Here is a 21,668-nt window from a genome sequence, read left to right as displayed (position 1 = left end):
TGGTCTCCTAAAATGTTTCTAGGGATCATGTGTTAGTAGGAGGGTATTTATAGACGGCATGTCTTGGTATAAAGGAAACAATAGACCTGGCACTCATCCTTACGCTCCACAAACCCTGTTCATAACTGGTCTTTCCCCATTCTCTGCGTGTGCCTAGCAGCCCCAACACAGACTGGACTGGCCAGGAGAGAAAGGAGAGAAAAAAGGAAAGATACTGTAAGAAAGAAGGGGGAGTAGACTTGAAAACGTTTTCTTGTTATCTTCTCAAGTTTAAGAGAACTAAAAGAGATTGAGGAAAAGTAATTCTCTTCCCATTGGAAAAAAAATTACACTTTTCTTTGTTCCTACAAAAAAATTGACAAAAATGGATCAATTAAGCTGGAAAGTTGCATAGCCACTTCCTGTCTTCCCCTTTGTGTGTCATCCCATTTTAAGTAGCAAGAAAACCTTTCATAATGGATTGGGACAAGGCCAGGAATCATTGAATGTTTGGAAGCTGTGCCCAGACTATTCTGCTTATAACAAAGAGAATAAAATATATCATTTGTCATAGTTTCCACATGACTTCAATATTGCATGTGAGGTAACTACTCTTTCCCCATCTGATCAGGGACGTTACTGACAGAGACACAGCAGGCCCCTCTTGCGACTGAACACATGAATGCCGTCACCAGATCCCAGGCAAGTCCACCTACCAGCTTTTGTAAAGTTACTGTACGGATAATGGAAGAGAAGAGCTTAGATGTGCGTCTCATGTTACAGATAGGACAGTTTTGGTCATTTAAGTTTTTAGAATGATCACTGTGTGTAACAAGACAATTGTTGCAGTATTTACAGAGTTTTTGCTTTTTTTCATTTTTAAAACCACATGATGTTTCCTTCATTCAGGCAGATGGGTGATTCTCAGCTCATCACTTCAAGGAAAGGGTGTACTGCTGGGAAAAAAATAAAGCTGCCTTGCTTACCATTTTATTTCAAAAGTTTTAGTCCTATAGGCAAATCAAAGGACAAGCATCAGTTACAGATTTAGGAGATGATACACTGAAATAATACAAGTTAGCCTACCTGAGGCAAAATAAGCATTTTCTAAGTGGAGCAAGGGGGAGAGGAGAGAGTATCCGAGTAAAGCAAGGAGGCATAAGTATCGATGGGTCCTTGGAGGAACATTGAACCTTATCCCCTAGAGACATCTTGGAAAGAAAACCACAAGTCCTCTGGGCCACTTTCATGTATTAAATAAATCTCAGTGCAGCCCTGGTTAAAACTTCCATCCTCATTTCTCTCTTCTGCTCTTTGAACCTGAGGCTTGACTCCTGGCTGCAGTAAGGTCAGCATGGCTTGCTCTGTTCTCTTCCTCTGCCTTTTTTCTTTGGTTCTAATTCCCTTGAGGTTAGGGAAGAAACAGAAATTAAGAAGAATTTTTTTTTAATGGCAGACACTTTCTCATTTACTGGTGTATACCTTTGGGTGCACTGCTTTCCTGCCCAACCACTGATGGCCTCGATGTGCGAGCATCCCTGTGAGAGCGCAGCCGGGGACCCTCAGGAGCCTCCTCAAGGCAGGATCTTCCCCTACCTGTCAGATCCCATTCTGGAAGCACTCCCCATGGCCCCTTGTCTCCCCTTTTCCTGGTGGAGAACTGGCTGATGACTCAGGCCTGCTGCCTTCAGAGGTGGCACCTGTGGGACACAGCACTCACTCTTCCTCACTGTGCCTCATGGAGACACCCAGGCAGCCCCAATGCTGCCCCCCTTCACTGTACCATCCTTCTCTGATTTCCTCATCTTCTGCTGAAGTAGATGAAAAAATAGATCAAAATCTGCTCCAGAAACAGATATCCAAAGACAGAATGCCATGCAGTTTTCCTTTTTACTCCGATGATCTCTGTCTTTAAAAGCAAGTATTTTAGGATAGCGATGTCTGAAGTGGCTCATGGGGAAAGTGGAACACTCTGATGATACTCCTCTGCTGACTGCTCCATCCCTCACTTCAGCTAAAGAAGTGAAGATCAGGGGTTGCAGGGTCTGTACAGTTACTTCTTCATAAATCCTAGAGTGCCTGGCTGTGAGTTGTTCTTAATGGAAAATGATGAATGCTTAATGCCTCTTGGTCCCTAGTTCTGGGTCCCAGCTGCCAAATTTGTAACAATGAAAAATGCTCCAGAGTACATCTTATTTATCTAAATGGAAAAAAAATCTCTTTGTTTCTATAAGTGATTCTAAATAAAGGTTTCTAATTCTTAAGACAAAATAAAAAAATATACATATATAGTCCAATATTTTATATTGCATAATTTATAAATATATATTATAATTAAATATATTCCAATAATATTAGTAAATCAATTAATATTTACCAATTAGATGAGCTTGAGGAACAAAATTCAATAATAAGCCCTGCACCAACCAAATCACCACAGATACAGGAAAAGGAAAGCCTAGCTGTGAGGATATGGCAGAAGATTAAACATGGTCATAAAACAATTATAAGTCGTCATTGTGGTCTCTCCTGGAAATTATTAGGAGAACTATGAAGGCAGAGGTTAGATAATTATTGTGCTATATTTTGCAATAAACAAAATTCTATCAATGTTGTAAATTGCTTTCTTCCATATGAATTTTAAATGTTGTAAAGAATCCAGAAAGAGTTAAAAGATTAATTAAAATTATGAAGTATAATATATTTAAACTTTAGAACAGAGGAGGAAATATTAAGAAATAACTGACTCATGGCCTTTAACATATAGAGAGGTTTTGTCTTTTAATTAAAAATAAAGAATGAAAACAAATAAACAACGAACACTTACAAAAATCTTTGATCCAACAGCATCCATCATCATAACAATAGCCCTTGTCATAGAATTAAGACTTTCTCCATTTCACGTTTGAGTACCTGCAGTTACAAAAGGCATTCCACTAACAGCTGGCGTAGCTCATTAACGTGACAAAAACTTGCACTTACATCAGTTTTATACCAAATCGCACCATTCATTAAACCATGGATAAATTTCTTTTTGCTGTTGTTGAAAACAAAAGTCATTACCTTGTTTATCATTAAAAAAGAGATTTTTTTTTTTACTAATCAAAATAGGATATGGTTTAATCAGAATAAGGTGTTACGTGCATTAGGTGTCCCCAGGTGGGTTCTGAGGTTCTCTAACCACCTAACATCTAAGTGAATACACAACACATACATTTTCATATCATCCATCCTCCTGAAATTCAGCAGTCTTCCATTTATAGTGTTTTTCAGAGCAAAATCTCCCAGTCCCTTGAACCAAAATCATCAAGTAACTCACTAAAAAAGTAAACCCCCAACCTCATGCCAGACCTATTGAATCAGAATCTGTTGATCAGAATAAGACATATTTTTTCTAAATGTGATTCTTAAATGTACAGTAAAATTTGACAAATACTGTCCAATTGGTTAACTCTGGAGTTTTTATTTTTTAATCTCATCTTATATTGCCTGCAGCATTTACTTTATCTCAGAAATCCCTTCATCTTTAAACATTCTTAAGCCTTAGTTTTCCTCAACTGAGGATGGGTTAATATTACTTTGCGGTTTTTAGATTATAAAATGAGTTGTAAAGTGCTTAGCAATGGACTTGGCATATGGTAAGTGTTCCATAAATGATAACAAAGATGATTGTGGTAATGATGCGAATGACAAAATAAGGGCAGGTGGAAACAAGGATCCCATGATAATTCTCTGATCTCTTTCCCTGATCACATTGGGCAGACTTTAAAGCTGTAAACCCAAGAGATTAAAATTAAACAAAACCAGATGGCGTGGATAAAAGAATACCTCTCTTTGCCTAAATCAGGAAATTTCCACTTCTGCTTTCCTTCTTTGTAGACCTTGCCTCTTCCCCTCCCCACACGGGAGGGGTGAGGAGGGCTGATTCTTTTGTTCGCAGTCCATTTATGAGTAGGAAATTAGTCCTTAGTCTAACTTAAAATGTAGGACTCAAGACTCCACTCACTCTGCTTATATCGCTTGCATTTTAAGTCTTTGCCTACCTGTGATAATAAGCAAATCTAAGGAGAGCTAATTTAGTACCCTGTGATTGGCTACCTCTTTCTCTTTCTATTTCAGCTCAGATACTTGAAAATCAAGTCAACCCTTGGCTAGTTTGAGGCGTGGCCTATCTCTCCTACTCATCCTTATAGGAATTCTGAGCTTGCTTTTCTGGATTCAGAAGGAAGTAGGAAACTCCACTTAGGCCTGAACCTCAACCCACCTTTCCTGCTTTAGAGGTAATCAGGTCCTGGTTCGGCTGAAAGTCCTTCTTCACTTTCCATTTGTATGAAGCTAATACATATAAGCATCCTCAGGAATCTTCCCAGTGGTGAGCAGGGCAGGATTTGGCCATTCTTACGTCCCTGGAAATATCATCATGGGACATAAAATCCCCACTTCAAATGGAAATTACCAAACATTGTAGTTGAATAATAATGAATATATGACATATCCAAACATGTGGGATACAGCAAAAGCAGTATAGAAGGTCCCTGACTTACGGTTTTCTGACTTTATGATGGTATGAAAGTGATAGGCATTAAGTAGAAACCACACTTCAAATTTTGAATTTTGATCTTTTCCTGGGCTAGTATGATGCTCTCTTTTGATGCTGGACAGCTCCCAGCCAGTCACTGGATCACAAGGGTAAACGACCATCACACTAGTACCAAACGTAAAATAGATAGCTAGTGGGAAGCAGCTGCATAGCACAAGGAGATCAGCTCAGTGCTTTGTGACCACCTAGAGGGGTGGGATAGGGAGGGTGGGAGGGAGACACAAGAGGTAGGAGATATGGGGATATATGTATATGTATAGCTGATTCACTTTGTTATAAAGCAGAACCTAACACGCCATTGTAAAGCAATTATACTCCAATAAAGATTTTAAAAAAAACAAAACAAAACCGGTCTGAACCCAGACAACCACTCTGCTTTTTGTTTTCAGTACAGTATTCAATAAATTACATGAGATAGTCAGCACCATATTATAAAATAGGCTTTGTGTTAGATAATCTTGCCCAACTGTAGGCTAATATAAGTGTTCTGAGCACGTTCAAGGTAAGCTAGGCTAAGCTATGATGTCCGGAGTTTAGGTGTATTAAATGCACTTTTGACTTAAGATATTTTCAACTTATGATGGGTTTATTGGGACGTAACCCCACTGGAAGTCAAGGAATAATTGTAATTAGAGGCAAATTTATGGATTTAAATTATATTTGTTAGGAAAGAAGAAATGTTGAGAATCAATAGTCAAACTTGCAACTCAAAGAACTAGAAAAAGTAGCGAGATAAATAAAGTAAAGGTAGCAAATAATAAACTATGTGCGGAAATAACAAAATTGACCAACTTTCACAAGAAAAAAAAACATATAAAGAACCCCTTACCTGTTAAAGTAACTGAATCCATAATTGAAGGATTATTAAGTTTCTCCCATAAGTGAAACTATGCTTAGATGGCTCACTAGTGAACTTTCTGAAAATTAAAAAAAAATAATTAAAAACCTTGCACAAATTCTTCTATAGATAGAAAAGGAGCCATAAATTGCAGCTTATCTAATGAACTATTATAATCTTGATACCAAAATCTGACCTAAACATTTTAATGAAAGAAAAAGTTGAATACCAGTATCACTCAGGATCCTGGACATAACGAACAGTAATCTCTGCTGTCTGGCTATGTCACAAGATTTCATTCTCCATAGGACTACTTGGAAAGAGGTTCTGGGTGCTAAGTAACTACTTCTTCGAGGAGGGGAAAACACCAAAGATGCCCTGATTCCAGAGCCCCAGCTGCAGGGTTTGTGTACAGGCTGCAGGTGCCTGGGGAGCACTGTGTCTCCACAGCACAGAGGTAAGTGGCTGAGTCTTCAGGTTTAGGGGCTGCGATGTGCAGAGAGCTTCCCTTCTTTAACAAGGTGGCTTTTAGTCTTTCTTTCTGCTTTTCGTCCCCAACTGAGTAAAGAAGGAAGAGAAGTTCGGGTCCATTCCCAGGATCCTGTCTATACCACTGTAGCCCTTTAAAATTGCTGACCGTGTAGCTGCAGTTGAGGATGAGACTGTCTCCCTCCTGGATTTTCAGGGTCTGAGGACTCTGCTCCACCTTGTCTTCTCCCCTCAACCCTGTTCAGGAAAACAAAATCAGAAATGAAACAAAGCTTTCAGTTCAGCAGTTTTGAAAAATTCCAACAAAAAGCCTGGGATGAGCTGAGACTAAACCCCTCTCTCTCTTCTCTCCAGCTTTGGATAAATGTGCCCTTATGGTTCTCATCTCTTAACCTCCAACTTACAGCCAAGCTGAAGCCACAAGACTATGAATGCACATTCCAGCATGTTCTCCATCCTGATATCACACTCTTGATACAATTTTAATGATTCCAAATCTTCTCCCCTGAGGAGCTGCTCCTGTGTCTTAGTTCTCCTTCTCTAATGCACGAGATAGCCTTTCTGTTGGTGGCTCAGCCAATCAAGAGCAAATCCTCTAGTAGCTGTCATGCTTTTGACGGTTAAGGCACTGGAGGAATGAGAGGAATGGAACCACTGCCACCTGGTGGTCACAAAACCAACATCTCATAGGACCCACTCCATGCCCCCTACAAAGACAAAAATTGTTGGGAGGACATTTTTTATATTGCTGGGCATAGTGCATATGAGGTTTAAAGTAGTAATCAGAAAAGCCTTCTCTGCCTGCAATTTGAATCGTTTCATTTTTCCTTGTTTGGCCTTTAAAACTAAACTGCTACCAGAGGTTATAAAAGTTGAACCCAAGCATAGGTGTAATGGATTGTGTTTCTCTTTATAGTACACAAGAATCTCAGGAGGTGAGACCTTAAAAGGACTAGAGTGCTGAAAAAAGCGGGGGGATAGAATAGCTGTGGATATGTCGGAGACCTCTTTGATAGAGAACTGGGAACATAAGTTAAGAAACCATTGCTTCAAATAATTTTATGCCTGGCTACAGGGACCAAGTGTAACTACAACTCAGGGTCACGAACTTGATAGATCTTAGGAGAACAGGAGGGAAGAGCATGGCAGAGGGAAAGCAGAGCTCTCCATTCTAGACCCTGGAGAGATCAGAACATCACAGGGCAGAGTGGGGAACAGGAAGATACGTATCGCAAAACTAGTATTGTTTAATTTGTTTGGTTCTATGACACTCTGTTGGGGTTTTTTTTGTTTGTTTTGTTTTTGTTTTTACATCTTTATTGGAGTATAATTGCTTTACAATGGTGTGTTAGTTTCTGCTTTATAACAAAGTGAATCAGTTATACATATACATATGTTCCCATATCTCTTCCCTCTTGCGTCTCCCTCCCTCCCACCCTCCCTGTCCCACCCCTCCAGGCGGTCACAAAGCACCGAGCTGATATCCCTGTGCTATGCCGCTGCTTCCCACTAGCTATCTACCTTATATTTTTTAGTGTATATATGTCCATGCCTGTCTCTCGCTTTGTCACAGCTCACCCTTCCCCCTCCCCATATTCTCAAGTCCATTCTCTAGTAGGTCTGTGTCTTTATTCCTGTCTTACCCCTAGGTTCTTCATGACATTTTTTTTCTTAAATTCCATATATATGTGTTAGCATACGGTACTTGTCTTTCTCTTTCTGACTTATTTCACTCTGTATGACAGACTCTAAGTCTATCCACCTCATTACAAATAGCTCAATTTCGTTTCTTTTTATGGCTGAGTAATATTCCATTGTATATATGTGCCACACCTTCTTTATCCATTCATCCGATGATGGACACTTAGGTTGTTTCCATCTCCGGGCTATTGTAAATAGAGCTGCAATGAACATTTTGGTACATGACTCTTTTTGAATTATGGATTTCTCAGGGTATATGCCCAGTATTGGGATTGCTGGGTCATATGGTAGTTGTATTTGTAGTTTTTTAAGGAACGTCCATACTGTTCTCCACAGTGCCTGTATCAATTTACATTCCCACCACCAGTGCAAGAGGGTTCCCTTTTCTCCACACCCTCTCCAGCATTTATTGTTTCTAGATTTTTTGATGATGGCCATTCTGACCGGTGTGAGATGATATCTCATTGTAGTTTTGATTTGCATTTCTCTAATGATTAATGATGTTGAGCATTCTTTCATGTGTTTGTTGGCAGTCTGTATATCTTCTTTAGAGAAATGTCTATTTAGGTCTTCTGCCCATTTTTGGTTTGGGTTGTTTGTCTTTTTGTTATTGAGCTGCATGAGCTGCTTATAAATTTTGGAGATTAATCCTTTGTCAGTTGCTTCATTTGCAAATATATTGTCCCATTCTGAGGGTTGTCTTTTGGTCTTGTTTATGGTTTCCTTTGCTGTACAAAAGCTTTGAAGTTTCATTAGGTCCCATTCGTTTATTTTTGTTTTTATTTCTACCTCTCTAGGAGGTGGGTCAAAAAGGAACTTGCTGTGATTTATGTCATAGAGTATTCTGCCTATGTTTTCCTCTAAGAGTTTGATAGTTTCTGGCCTTACAGTTAGGTCTTTAATCCATTTTGAGCTTATTTTTGTGTATGGTGTTAGGGAGTGATCTAATCTCAAACTTTTACATGTAGCTGTCCAGTTTTCCCAGCACCACTTATGGAAGAGGCTGTCCTTTCTCCACTGTACATTCCGGCCTCATTTATCAAAGATAAGGTGACCATATGTGCGTGGGTTTATCTCTGGGCTTTCTATCCTGTTCCATTGATCTATCTTTCTGTTTTTGTGCCAGTACCATACTGTCTTGATTACTGTAGCTTTGTAGTATAGTCTGAAATCAGGGAGCCTGATTCCTCCAGCTCCGTTTTTCGTTCTCAAAATTGCTTTGGCTATTCGGGGTCTTTTGTGTTTCCATACAAATTGTGAAATTTTTTGTTCTGGTTCTGTGAAAAATCCCAGTGGTAGTTTGATAGGGATTGTATTGAATCTGTAGATTGCTTTGGGTGGTAGAGTCATTTTCATAATGTTGATTCTTCCAATCCAAGAACATGGTATATCTCTCCATCTATTTGTATCATCTTTAATTTCTTCCATCAGTGTCTTATAATTTTCTGCATACAGGTCTTTTGTCTCCTTAGGTAGGTTTATTCCTAGATATTTTATTCTTTTTGTTGCAATGGTAAATGGGAGTGTTTTGTTGATTTCACTTTCATATTTTTCATCATTAGTGTATAGGAATGCCAGAGATTTCTGTGCATTAATTTTGTATCGTGTAACTTTACCAAATTCATTGATTAGCTCTAGTAGTTTTCTGGTAGCATCTTTAGGATTCTCTATGTATAGTATCATGTAATCTGCAAACAGTGACAGCTTTACTTCTTCTTTTCCGACTCGGATTCCTTTTATTTCCTTTTCTTTTCTGATTGCTGTGGCTAAAACTTCCAAAACTATGTTGAATAAGAGCGGTGAGAGTGGGCCACCTTGTCTTGTTCCTGATTTTAGTGGAAATGCTTTCCGTTTTTCACCATTGAGGATGATGTTGGCTGTGGGTTTGTCATACATGGCCTTTATTATATTGAGGAATGTTCCCTCTATGCCTACTTTCTGCAGGGTTTTTATCATAAATGGGTGTTGAAAGCTTTCTCTGCGTCTATTGAGATGATCATATGGTTTTTCTCCTTCAATTTGTTAATATGGTGTATCACATTGGTTGATTTGCGTATATTGAAGAATCCTTGCATTCCTGGAATAAACCCCACTTGATCATGGTGTATGGTCCTTTTAATGTGCTGTTGGATTCTGTTTGCTAGTATTTTGTTGAGGATTTTTGCATCTATGTTCATCAGTGATATTGGCCTGTAGTTTTCTTTCTTTGTGACATCCTTGTCTGGTTTTGGTATCAGAGTGATGGTGGCCTCGTAGAATGAGTTTGGGAGTGTTCCTCCCTCTGCTATATTTTGCAAGAGTTTGAGAAGGATAGCTGTTAGCTCTTCTCTTAATGTTTGGTAAAATTCGCCTGTGAAGCCACCTAGTCCTGGGCTTTTGTTTGTTGGAAGATTTTTAATCACAGTTTCAATTTCAGTGCTTGTGATTGGTCTGTTCATATTTTCTATTTCTTCCTGATTCAGTCTTGGCAGGTTGTGCATTTCTAAGAATTTTTCATTTCTTCCAGGTTGTCCATTTTATTGGCATAGAGTTGCTTGTAGTAATCTCTCATGATCTTTTGTATTTCTGCAGTGTCAGTTGTTACTTCTCCTTTTTCATTTCTAATTCTATTGATTTGAGTCTTCTCCCTTTCTTTCTTGATGAGTCTGGCTAATGGTTTATCAATTTTGTTTATCTACTCAAAAAACCAGCTTTTAGTTTTTTTGATCTTTGCTATCGTTTCCTTCATTTCTTTTTCATTTATCTCTGATCTGATTTTTATGATTCCTTTCCTTCTGTTAACTTTGGGGGTTTTTTGTTCTTTCTCTAATTGCTTGAGGTGCAAGGTTAGGTTGTTTATTCGGGATGTTTCCTATTTCTTAAGGTAGGATAGTATTGCTATAAACTTCCCTCTTAGTACTGCTTTTGCTGCATCCCATAGATTTTGGGTCGTCGTGTCTCCATTGTCATCAGTTTCTAGGTATTTTTTTTATTTCCTCTTTGATTTCTTCAGTGATCACCTCGTTATTAAGTAGTGTATTGTTCATCCTCCATGTGTTTGTATTTTTTACAGACCTTTTCCTGTAATTGATATCTAGTCTCATAGCGTTGTGGTCGGAAAAGATACTTGATACAATTTCAATTTTCTTAAATTTACCAAGGCTTGATTTCTGACCCAAGGTATGATCTATCCTGGAGAATGTTCCATGAGCACTTGAGAAAAATGTGTATTCTGTTGTTTTTGGATGGAATGTCCTATAAATATCAATTAAGTCCATCTTGTTTAATGTATCATTTAAAGCTTGTGTTTCCTTATTTATTTTCATTTTGGATGATCTGTCCATTGGTGAAAGTGGGGTTTTAAAGCCCCCTACTATGAATTTGTTACTGTCGATTTCCTCTTTTATGGCTGTTACTATTTGCCTTATGTATTGAGGTGCTCCTATGTTGGGTGCATAAATATTTACACTTGTTATATCTTCTTCTTGGATCGATCCCTTGATCATTATGTAGTGTCCTTCTTTGTCTCTTCTAATAGTCTTTATTTTAAAGTCTATTTTGTCTGATAGGAGAATTGCTACTCCAGCTTGCTTTTGGTTTCCATTTGCATGAAAGATCTTTTTCCATCCCCTTACTTTCAGTCTGTATGTGTCTCTAGGTCTGAAGTGGGTCTATTGTAGACAGCAAATATATGGGTCTTGTTTTTGTATCCATTCAGCCAATCTGTGTCTTTTGGTTGGAGCATTTAGTCCATCTACATTTAAGGTAATTATCGATATGTATGTTCCTATTCCCATTTTCTTAATTGTTTTGGGTTCGTTATTGTAGGTCTTTTCCTTCTCTTGTGTTTCTTGCCTAGAGAAGTTCCTTTAGCAGTTGTTGTAAAGCTGGTTTGGTGGTGCTGAACTCTCTCAGCTTTTGCTTGTCTGTAAAGGTTTTAATTTCTCCATCAAATCTGAATGAGATCCTTGCTGGGTAATCTTGGTTGCAGGTTTTTCTCCTTCATCACTTTAAATATGTCCTGCCAGTCCCTTCTGGCTTGCAGAGTTTCTGCTGAAAGATCACCTGTTAACATTATGGGGATTCCCTTGTGTGTTATTTGTTGTTTTTCCCTTGCTGCTTTTAATACGTTTTCTTTGTATTTAATTTTTGACAGTTTGATTAGTATGTGTCTTGGCATGTTTCTCCTTGGATTTACCCTGTATGGGACTCTCTGTGCTTCCTGGACTTAACTATTTCCTTTTCCATATTAGGGAAGTTTTCATCTATAATCTCTTCAAATATTTTCTCAGTCCCTTTCTTTTTCTCTTCTTCTTCTGGAATTCCTATAATTTAAATGTTGGTGCATTTAATGTTGTCCCAGAAGTGTCTGAGACTTTCCCAGTTCTTTTCATTCTTTTTTCTTTATTCTGCTCTTCAGTAGTTATTTCCACTATTTTATCTTCCAGGTCACTTATCCGTTCTTCTGCCTCAGTTATTTGGCTATTGATCCCATCTAGAGTATTTTTAATTTCATTTATTGTGCTGTTCATCGTTGTTTGTTTCATCTTTAGTTCTTCTAGGTCCTTGTTAAATGTTTCTTGCATTTTGTCTATTCTATTTCCAAGATTTTGGATCATCTTTATTATCATTATTCTGAATTCTTTTTTAGGTAGACTGCCTATTTCCTCTTCATTTGTTAGGTCTGGTGGGTTTTTATCTTGCTCCTTCATCTGCTGTGTGTTTTTCTGTCTTCTCATTTTGCTTATCTTACTGTGTTTGGGGTCTCCTTTTTGCAGGCTGTAGGTTCGTAGTTCCCGTTGTTTTTGGTGTCTCTCCCCACTGGCTAAGGTTGGTTCAGTGGGTTGTGTAGGCTTCCTGGTGGAGGGGACTAGTGCCTGTGTTCTGGTGGATGCGGCTGGATCTTGTCTTTCTGGTGGGCAGGTCCACATCTGGTGTTGTGTTTTGGGGTGTCTGTGGACTTATTATGATTTTAGGCAGCCTCTCTGCTAATGGGTGGGATTGTGTTCCTGTCTTGCTAGTTGTTTGGCATAGGATGTCCAGCACTGTAACTTGCTGGTCGTTGAGTGAAGCTGGGTGCTAGTGTTGAGATGGAGATCTCTTGGGAGATTTTCGCCATTTGATATTATGTGGAGCTGGGAGGTCTCTTGTGGACCAGTGTCCTGAAGTTGACTCTCCCACCTCAGAGGCACAGCACTGACTCCTGGCTGTAGCACCAAGAGCTTTTCATCCACACGGCTCAGAATAAAAGGGAGAAAAAGTAGAAAGAAATAATTAGTAGAAGTAGAAAGAAAGAAAGAAAGAAGGGAGGGAGGGAGGAAGGAGAGAAGGAAGTAAAACAGAAAGAAAGAAGATAAAGTATAATAAAATAAAATAAGATAAAATATAATAAAGTTATTAAAATTAAAATAATTATTAAGAGAAAAAAATTTTTAAAAAAAACGGACGGATAGAACCCTAGGGCAAATGGTGAAAGCAAAGCTATACAGACAAAATCTCACACAGAAGCATACACATACACACTCTCAAAAAGAGGAAAAGGGGAAAAAATCATAAATCTTCCTCTCATATTCCACCTCCTTAATTTGGGATGATTCGTTGTCTATTCATGTATTCCACAGATGCAGGGTATATCAAGTTGATTGTGGAGCTTTAATCCGCTGCTTCTGAGGCTTCTGAGAGAGATTTCCCTTTCTCTTCTTTGTTCTCACAGCTCCCAGGGGCTCAGCTTTGGATTTGGCCCCGCCTCTGCGTGTAGGTCGCTGTAGGGCGTCTGTTCTTCGCTCAGACAGGACGGGGTTAAAGGAGCCGCTGATTCGGGGGCTCTGGCTCACTCAGGCGGGGCGGAGGGAGGGGCACGGAGGGCGGGGCGAGCCTGCGGCGGCAGAAGCCGGCATGACGTTGCACCAGCCTGAGGCGCGCAGTGCGTCCTTCCAGGGGAGTCGTCCGTTGATCCCGGGACCCTGGCAAAGGCAGGCTGCACAGGCTCCCCGGAATGGGGGTGTGGAGAGTTACCTGTGCTCGCACACAGGCTTCTTGGTGGCGGCGGCAGCAGCAGCCTTAGCGTCTCCTGCCCGTCTCTGGGTTCCGCGCTTATAGCCGCGGCTCGCGCCCGTCTCTGGAGCTCCTTTAAGCAGCGCTCTTAATCCCCTCTCCTCGCGCACCAGGAAACAAAGAGGGAAGAAAAAGTCTCTTGCCTCTTCGGCAGGTCCAGACTTTTCCCCGGACTCCCTCCCGGCTAGCGGTGGCGCACTACCTCCCTGCAGGCTGTGTTCTCGCCACAAGCCCCAGTCCTCTCCCGGCGCTCCAACCGAAGCCCGAGTCTCAACTCCCAGCCCCGCCCGCGCCGGCGGGTGAGCAGACAAGCCTCTCGGCCTGGTGAGTGCCAGTCGGCCCTGACCCTATGTGCGGGAATCTCTCCGCTTTGCCCTCGGCCCCCCTGTTGCTGTGCTCTCCTCCGTGGCTCCGAAGCTTTCCCCCTCCGCCACCCGCAGTCTCCGCCCGCGAAGGGTCTTCCCAGTGTGTGGAAACGTTTCCTCCGTCACCGCTCCCTCCCACTGGTGCAGGTCCCGTCCCTATCCTTTTGTCTCTGTTTATTCTTTTTTCTTTTGGCCTACCCAGGTACGTGGGGGGTTTCTTGCCTTTTGGGAGGTCTGAGGTCTTCTGCCAGCGTTCAGTACGTGTTCTGTAGGAGTTGTTCCACGTGTAGATGTATTTCTGGTGTATCTGTGGGGAGGAAGGTGATCTCCGCGTCTTACTCTTCCGCCATCTTCCCGGAAGCCCCACTCCATTGGGTTTTGTCGTTGAACATGTGTTGATGTTGCAGAGTTGAGCACCATTTATATAAGCTCTCCTCAGACTTGTCCGAAGAGCACACTCTACCCCCATTAGCTACAACCCAGAAAAAGAACATCGACCCTCAGACGCACTGCTTTGATGTCACTTCATCCCTCACGCACTGAGGTACTAGAAAAGAATAAGCTGCACAGAATTTATTGCACTAACAGTGTAGGTAAGGGGTTTGTTGTTCTTTGACGTTTTCTTTGAAAATCTGATAATTTCTCAGTGATCTAAAAGTCGTTAAACTAACTTGTATCCATTTTCTCATCCTTTGATTTATTCTAGTCACACTTAGCAAACTCTGACTCTTACAAATCATATTTAAAAGGCTGTGTTTCTCTGTTTCTGAATGTGTGTCTCAGAAAGAACGTGAAAAAGATAACTGCAGGATTAATGCAGGAGCTCTTTGTAGGATAGACTCTAAAAGAACCCAGAAGCTGAATGTGTGATGTGTAATGAAACCAAGGAGATGATTTACAGTTGCGATTTTTCTGAAATTTGTTTGTAATTTTTAAAAGCATTTTTAATTTGAAATAATTATAGATTCATGGAAGTTTCCAAAAATGTACAGGGAGGCTCTGTGTACTCTTCACCCTGTGTCCTCCAGGGGTCTCTAAACCAGGAAATTGACATCAGTAAAACACACAGGGCTTATTAGATTTCCACAGTTCACATGCAGCCATTTGTGTGTGTGTGTGTGTGTGAAATTCTATGCAATTTTACACATGTACAGATTCATGCATTCATGTATATCACATGTATAGCTTCACTGCCACAATCAAGATGCACAGCTGTTTCATAACCGCAAGGCTTCCTCATGCCACCCCTTTGTAGCCACACCCACCCCTTCCCTAGTCATTAACCCCTGACAATCACTAACCTGCTCTTCATCCCTACGATTTTGTTTTTTTAATAATGTTATATAAATGGAATTATATAGAAGTAAGCATTGAGATTTTTTTCACTCAGAATGAGTAGTAAAAACATGAGATTTGTCCAGGTAATAGTGTGTATCCAACCTGTTTGTTTCCTTTTATTTCTGAGTAGTATTCCATGGTAGGGACGTCCCACAGTTTGTTTAACCAGTCACCTACGAAGGGAAATCAGGTTTCCATATTTTGGCTGCTATGAATAAAGCTGTTATGAATATTCAGGTACAGATTTTTATGTAAATAAAGTCTTCTATTTATCTAGGATAAGTGTTCAAGTCTGCATTGCATGTTTAGTTTTATAAGAAATTGCCAGGCCATCTTCCAGAGTGCCTGTATCATTCCATATTCCCATCAGCAGTTTATGAGTGATCCAGTTTTCCCCACGTGTTTGCCAGAATTAGGTGTTGTCACTATTTTTTATTTTAGCCCCACTGATAGTTGTATAGTGATATTTCATTGTGGTTTTAATTTGCGTTTCTCTGATGGCTGATGATGTTGAGCATCTTTTCATGTGCTGATTTGCAATCTGTATATCCTCTTTGGTGAAATATCAATCTGGGTCTTTCACCCGTTTTTCTAATTGGTTGTTCATTTTCTATACCATTTAGCTTTTAGAGTTCTTTATATATTCTAGATATAAGTACTATGTCAGATACATGGTTTGTAAATATTTACCCCCAGTCTGTAGCTTATCTTTTCATATTCTTAACAGGGTCTTTTGTAGAGGAAAAGTTTTTAAATTTGATTCAGTTAGGGATGTGTGTGTGTGTGTATCATCCTTTTCGTGTCAAATCTAAGATTTACTTAGCCCCAGGCCTGAAGATTTTCTCTATTTTCTTTCAAGTTTCATAGTTTATATTTTACATTTAAGTCTATGATCCATTTTGAGTTGATTTTTATAATGTATATTTTTAAGAAGATCTTTTTTAGAAAAGAGGAATCTGTCATCATCTTTGTCTTAAGCTTTACCTATTTGCTGTTATCAAGTAACTAGTTCAAAGCAAAATAACCAAAATGTAGCTTGAGCACTTCTCATAGAAGACTGAAAAAAACTTTTATGCTGTGAGCCTGTGAGCTTCCCTTTTTATACTTACTGTGATTTCTCTAAATTTAAAGTAAAGTTAAAACTATAGTCCAAACCCAAACCCTTCTCAACATATCAGCCTCTGAAATCATCTATCATGTATTACAGGGCAATGTTTTCTAGTATAGATTTGGAAAATGGTTACATCTATCTTATGATCAAGGATAACTGTAATCTTTCCTAAAATTCACATTCTTTTAAACTTTAAAATTCTGTGAGGAAAAAAATGCCTATTAATATTTAAGTCATCAAAGTGAACTAAAGTGAGAGTCTCTTCCTTGTCTGTAACTTCTTTCCTATAATTGAGCATGTGTTTCTTGAAAAAGAGAATATTCTCTACAAATTGTCACAAGATAGAGAATTCCCTCTTTCTCTTATTACTTTCTGCTAAAATTACATGCTTCCATCTACCTTTTTTCACAGTCACCATTCCAAGGTCAAATAGCTCATTTCCCCAAGGATGTAGTGATTCTTCTTTCTACTGTGCCAGAGGCAGAGTCCTGATTTTTGCTCTCATAGGGGAACTTTTAAAATACCCATATTACAATTGAGGATAATACTTCCTAAAAGTTTTCTTAAGGGTTGAGAATCCAGGAACTTAAAAGGATTCTTGATTGAAATAATTCAGCCCTTGGAACCAGAATCAGGAAGTTAGAAAAACAGACAAGACATTTTTCTTGTCTCAGGCTAGGACTCCCAATGGTAGGAATATCTACCCCCAAACTAGGTCACTAGACTGGAAATTAAAAATATACAAAGAAGCAGAACAAGTGATGGCAATGGTAAAGATAAATAGAAACAGATAGTTTAACACCATCCAATTGTACTCATGGGCAACATCTAGTGTATGGAGAACACCTATTATAAAAACGTCATTTCCTTTGAGCCCTAGGAATTAGGATGGAAAGGAAAAGTATTGGGACTCAAAGAGAGCTAAGTTAACTGTGATTTTCTTTCGGCCTGGACCACTCCCCCACTCTCTGCCCACTACCACCCTTAGCTTTATAGGACTCATATCTCTAGCCACAGGAAATAAATATTTGAGGCTGAAATTCTAAGATAAAAGCTCTAGAGAAGAAAGCAGAAAAGAGGTAATACAGGAATACGTCATCACCAGGTGAAACCGGAAGACTCACCGATGAGAGGGACTTCCAAGTCCACAAGAAAATGAATTACATATACATCTTCCTATAGACTTACTCAGGTGATGAAGATGGCTCTGTCTACGCCAACAAGAGGGAGACCATCTAATTGCAAACCTGAAAATAGTACCATATGACGAAAATCTGTACAAACAGAAAGGGGATTTATGGTACATGGAAATAGAAGTATTCTTATGGTGATGAGAATTGGACGAATACAAGAACTAATTGATACACAATTATCTAACAGCATGCAAAGGGTAGAAGCTCTGTGTCTGTTGATATTATCAATTAATTCATTCTTCAGTTAGCCAGTATTTAATGTGCAACCACTATGGGCCATGTACTGTGTAATGTACAATACATACATGTTTCCTGACCGTATGGAACTCACAGTTATAGGCATAACAGGAATTTTAGAAGTCTGTACATAAGTATAGATATAGATGTAGATTATAAAAACATATTAATTGCAACATTTCCTTTTGTCTTGGACTTGGAAGAGAGCCTTCAGTACATGAGAACCCATGGAGAGAGTCCACAATACATGCTTGGGTACACTTCCAAAACATATATGAAGTGCATTTGTTCAACTTTCCTTAGCCTATTATGCAGAATAATGATATATGAGAAAACTGATAATTCACTGAAGAGTTAGAGCAACCAGAAGTGAAGCTGTGATGGTGTGTCTTCCTCAGTCTTCCTGAAGCCAAGTTAGAGGAGTTTCAGAAGATTGGCTCAGAGAGTTTGAAATGAATCCCCTGCAGTTTGGAGGATTCAGAGGGTCACACTAGGCGGCAATGACAATTTCTCTCACTTTACTGTACTTATGGCCAGAATGCTGATTACTCTGTTATTTTTATCTCTGTGTATATGTGACAGAAAGGTGGCTTATACTTGTTAAATTGAGTGAGAAGCTAGAGAAAGTAGATGATGAGGTATGACACAGAGTCATGTAGACATGAGTAAAATGTCAGAGAGAGAGAGAATAACACAAAGAGAGGACACAGTCTAGAGCTAAACCTTGCAAACACTCAATAGTTAATGACTGGAAGGGAGATGAAGGTGTGTGCAGGAGTGAGAGAGGAAACAGCCCAAGAAGTAGGTACAAACCTCAGAGAGTGTTTTGTCAGAGAAGAAGCTGTTTCTCTAAGAAAGAGAGAAACTTTCTCTAAGGAAGAGAGGATTTGAAGTAAAAGTAAATGGTCACAACTCATGTGTCTAAAGTTTCTGAGAGGTCAGCAATGATGAGGTTTGGAAATTTCGGTTGATTTACAACACCGAGATTATTAGCACTCTTTGAGAGCTTAGCTAGTGGAGGAATTAAAGCCAGATATATGTATACCCTTTAATCCAGAAATTCTAATATATATGCCGAATAGCAGTGTGTAAATATGTTCACCAAAGAACGTGTATAAGAATATTCATGGGCTTCCCTGGTGGCGCAGTGGTTGAGAGTCCGCCTGCCGATGCAGGGGACACGGGTTCGTGCCCTGGTCCTGGAAGATCCCACGTGCCACGGAGCGGCTGGGCCCGTGAGCCATGGCCGCTGAGCCTGCGCGTCCGGAGCGTGTGCTCTGTAAGGGGAGAGGCCACAACAGTGAGAGGCCCGCATACCGCCAAAAAAAAAGAATATTCATAATACCACTATTGATAACAGCCAAAGGCAGGAAAAATCCAAAGAACCAGTTAAGCAGGTAGCTAAATAACTTCTGGTATGTTCATACAGCAATGAGAATAAACAAACTAAACTGTATACAACATGGATGACTCTTAGAAATCTGATATTAAGAAAAGAATCCAGATGAAAAAAATCCAAACTATACTATTTTAGTTGTATAATGTTCAAAAATGGGCAAAACCGATCTATCTATGGGACTGTGGTTTCCTTGGAAGGCTGGTAGTGACCAGAAGGGGATAAAACAGGGCTTCTGAAGAGCAAAACTACAAGCAAGAAAGAGCAGCAGACCCAGCTTCAGTGTCTGGGAGTTCATGAATTGTTCAAATGAAGCTTCACAAAGTCCCTTTTTTAACACCAGGACCGACTTGGGGTTCGGTATGACAAGCATCAACTATAGCAACACAGGTTGCAACAGGGAAGTCATCGAGGTTTGGGGTCTTTCAGCTTTTTCTAATCACGTACAAGAGATCCAACATTAGTTGACTGCCATTTTCCAATCAGATATATCCCATGTCCATAACTTCTAGTTTATTTGCAATGAATAATCTAGAAATACCCTGGATGTCCTGCTAAGGTCATTCTGGATAAGAACTTAGTACGGAACAACTCCTAAAAACTCCTCTTTACTTTTCAAGTATAAATGAGATTACTGTGTCCACAAAGAGGTCAGCTCAGGAAACCCCAAAGGCCTCAGGTGACCTCAGAGGAAGCAGAAAACAAGTTACAGGCACACTGTTAATGCATTCCTTCCCAGATGGCATTTATTTATTTATTGGCAAAATAATCTGATGGAGATATTAGAAAAATTAGAGTCATGTGACAATCAAGAAACTTTAAAAAGGCGATTATGATTAGACAGCTCATTGATTAAGGAGACGGGATTTGATTTGGGGGATGTTAGGGATCAAGTAGAGACTAGTGACCGTGATTTTACAACGGCTCCAGTTTGAGCTGGTATGCATGTTATCCAAAACATTTTAGAAGATTTCTCAGACTTTAAAAGTACAAATAGATTGAAATAATTGTTAAACAAGATAGGTCATTGATTATTTTCGGTCTGGAGTTTTTAAAAATTTTTGCTACCTTTTGGGAATCCTCCTCTGAGTACCTCTCGCCAATACCGCTTCCTGCACCAGATTCTAAGATACATTTTTCCTGCTTCAAATCTTTGATTTATTCCCTTGTAAACTACTTACATCTATTTTCTTCATTAAAAGTTGTCTCTGAAAAGTTGTCTTTTCTGGAAAATTGTTCTGTATTGGGATCATTGTTTTTTGTATAGTAGGGATAGAAAATCCTTACACAAGGAAGAATATCTTTCTTTCTGGAATTCCAGATGAAAACATATCCACCAGGTTAATTGCCACCTAATATCACCACACAACAGCACAGAGACATTACTCTTTCAGATGTTATATTACAGCTACTCTGAACATATGTGGTACAGAATTGTCTGAAATTGAGGCCATCTGGAGTCATTAGGAGCTAAACAGTAAAGCAAAGCCTTGATGTAAGAGAATTTTCTGTAACAGGCAAAATATGAGTGTTTAGTAGTTGTAGAGGGAAAATGTGCTATACTCCAGGGTCACAGAAATGATCAGGGAGCCCATACCAGAAAGACTAAAGGTAAATTCCTATTCACCTCCTGGGAATTGTCAAGGAAATCATCAAATACCTGTGTGTTCACTCCAGCATTATTTGTTACTGTGAGTAAAACAATCTAAAAAGCTAGTAAGACGGAATTTGCCAAAAAAGTATTATAAAATCATACATTGGGGGCTTCCCTGGTGGCGCAGTGGTTGACAATCTGCCTGCTAATGCAGGGGACACGGGTTCGAGCCCTGGTCTGGGAGGATCCCACAGGCCGCAGAGCAACTAGGCCCGTGAGCCACAACTACTGAGCCTGCGCGTCTGGAGCCTGTGCTCCGCAACAGGAGAGGCCGTGATAGTGAGAGGCCCGTGCACCACGATGAAGAGTGGCCCTCGCTTGCCACAACTAGAGAAAGCCCTCGCACAGAAACAAAGACCCAACACGGCAAAAATAAATTAATTAATAAACTCCTACCCCCAACATCTTCTTAAAGAAAAAAATCATACATTGGAATATCGCCATTAGAATGTGTGATTTTAATCTGTAAATAATGCCGTGCAAATAATAATTTCACAATATACTGTTGGGTAAAAACGCAGAATGGAAAACATCCTATAAGATGTGATGCTGTAGCAGAGTTTTTCCTGACTAGTAGAAATTTTGAGTTGTTCTGTTTTGTTTTTAGTATTACTTCTTTGGATATTCTATTTTATCTGCATTAAACTTGCATATAGAGAATGTGATCAGGTAATGGGGCTGTTTCTGAGCAAACTGAAGCGCTTCATTCCTCCTTGGTGTCAAGACTTGTGGTG

The 21,668-nt window shown here is 39.6% G+C and overlaps 1 protein-coding gene across 7 annotated transcripts in view; it reads left to right on the top strand.

The window, feature by feature from the left end:
- LOC115803651 (sal-like protein 2) overlaps window positions 1-21,668 on the top strand; it is a 900,219-nt gene that overhangs the window by 519,404 nt on the left and 359,147 nt on the right. For 3 of the 7 annotated variants that reach the window (XR_016391489.1, XR_016391490.1, XM_089905378.1), the window contains 2 exons: window positions 611-681; window positions 5,726-5,874. The exons of 2 other annotated variants lie outside the window; for them this stretch is intronic. The gene's annotated coding sequence lies outside the window, so the exon portion shown is untranslated. Of the gene's footprint in view, window positions 1-610; window positions 4,260-5,725; window positions 5,875-21,668 lie in introns of all 7 variants that reach the window. 2 more of the 7 variants (XM_089905381.1, XM_089905388.1) reach the window with 2 other exon arrangements.

This window comes from Delphinapterus leucas, chromosome 2, assembly GCF_059928025.1.
Source record: "Delphinapterus leucas isolate spDelLeu-1000000601 "Yukka" chromosome 2, BTC_Dleu_Yukka2, whole genome shotgun sequence".
NCBI lineage: Eukaryota > Metazoa > Chordata > Mammalia > Artiodactyla > Monodontidae > Delphinapterus > Delphinapterus leucas.
The sequence above is the reverse complement of the archived record's forward strand: the minus strand, read 5'-3'. Positions and strand labels throughout refer to the sequence as shown.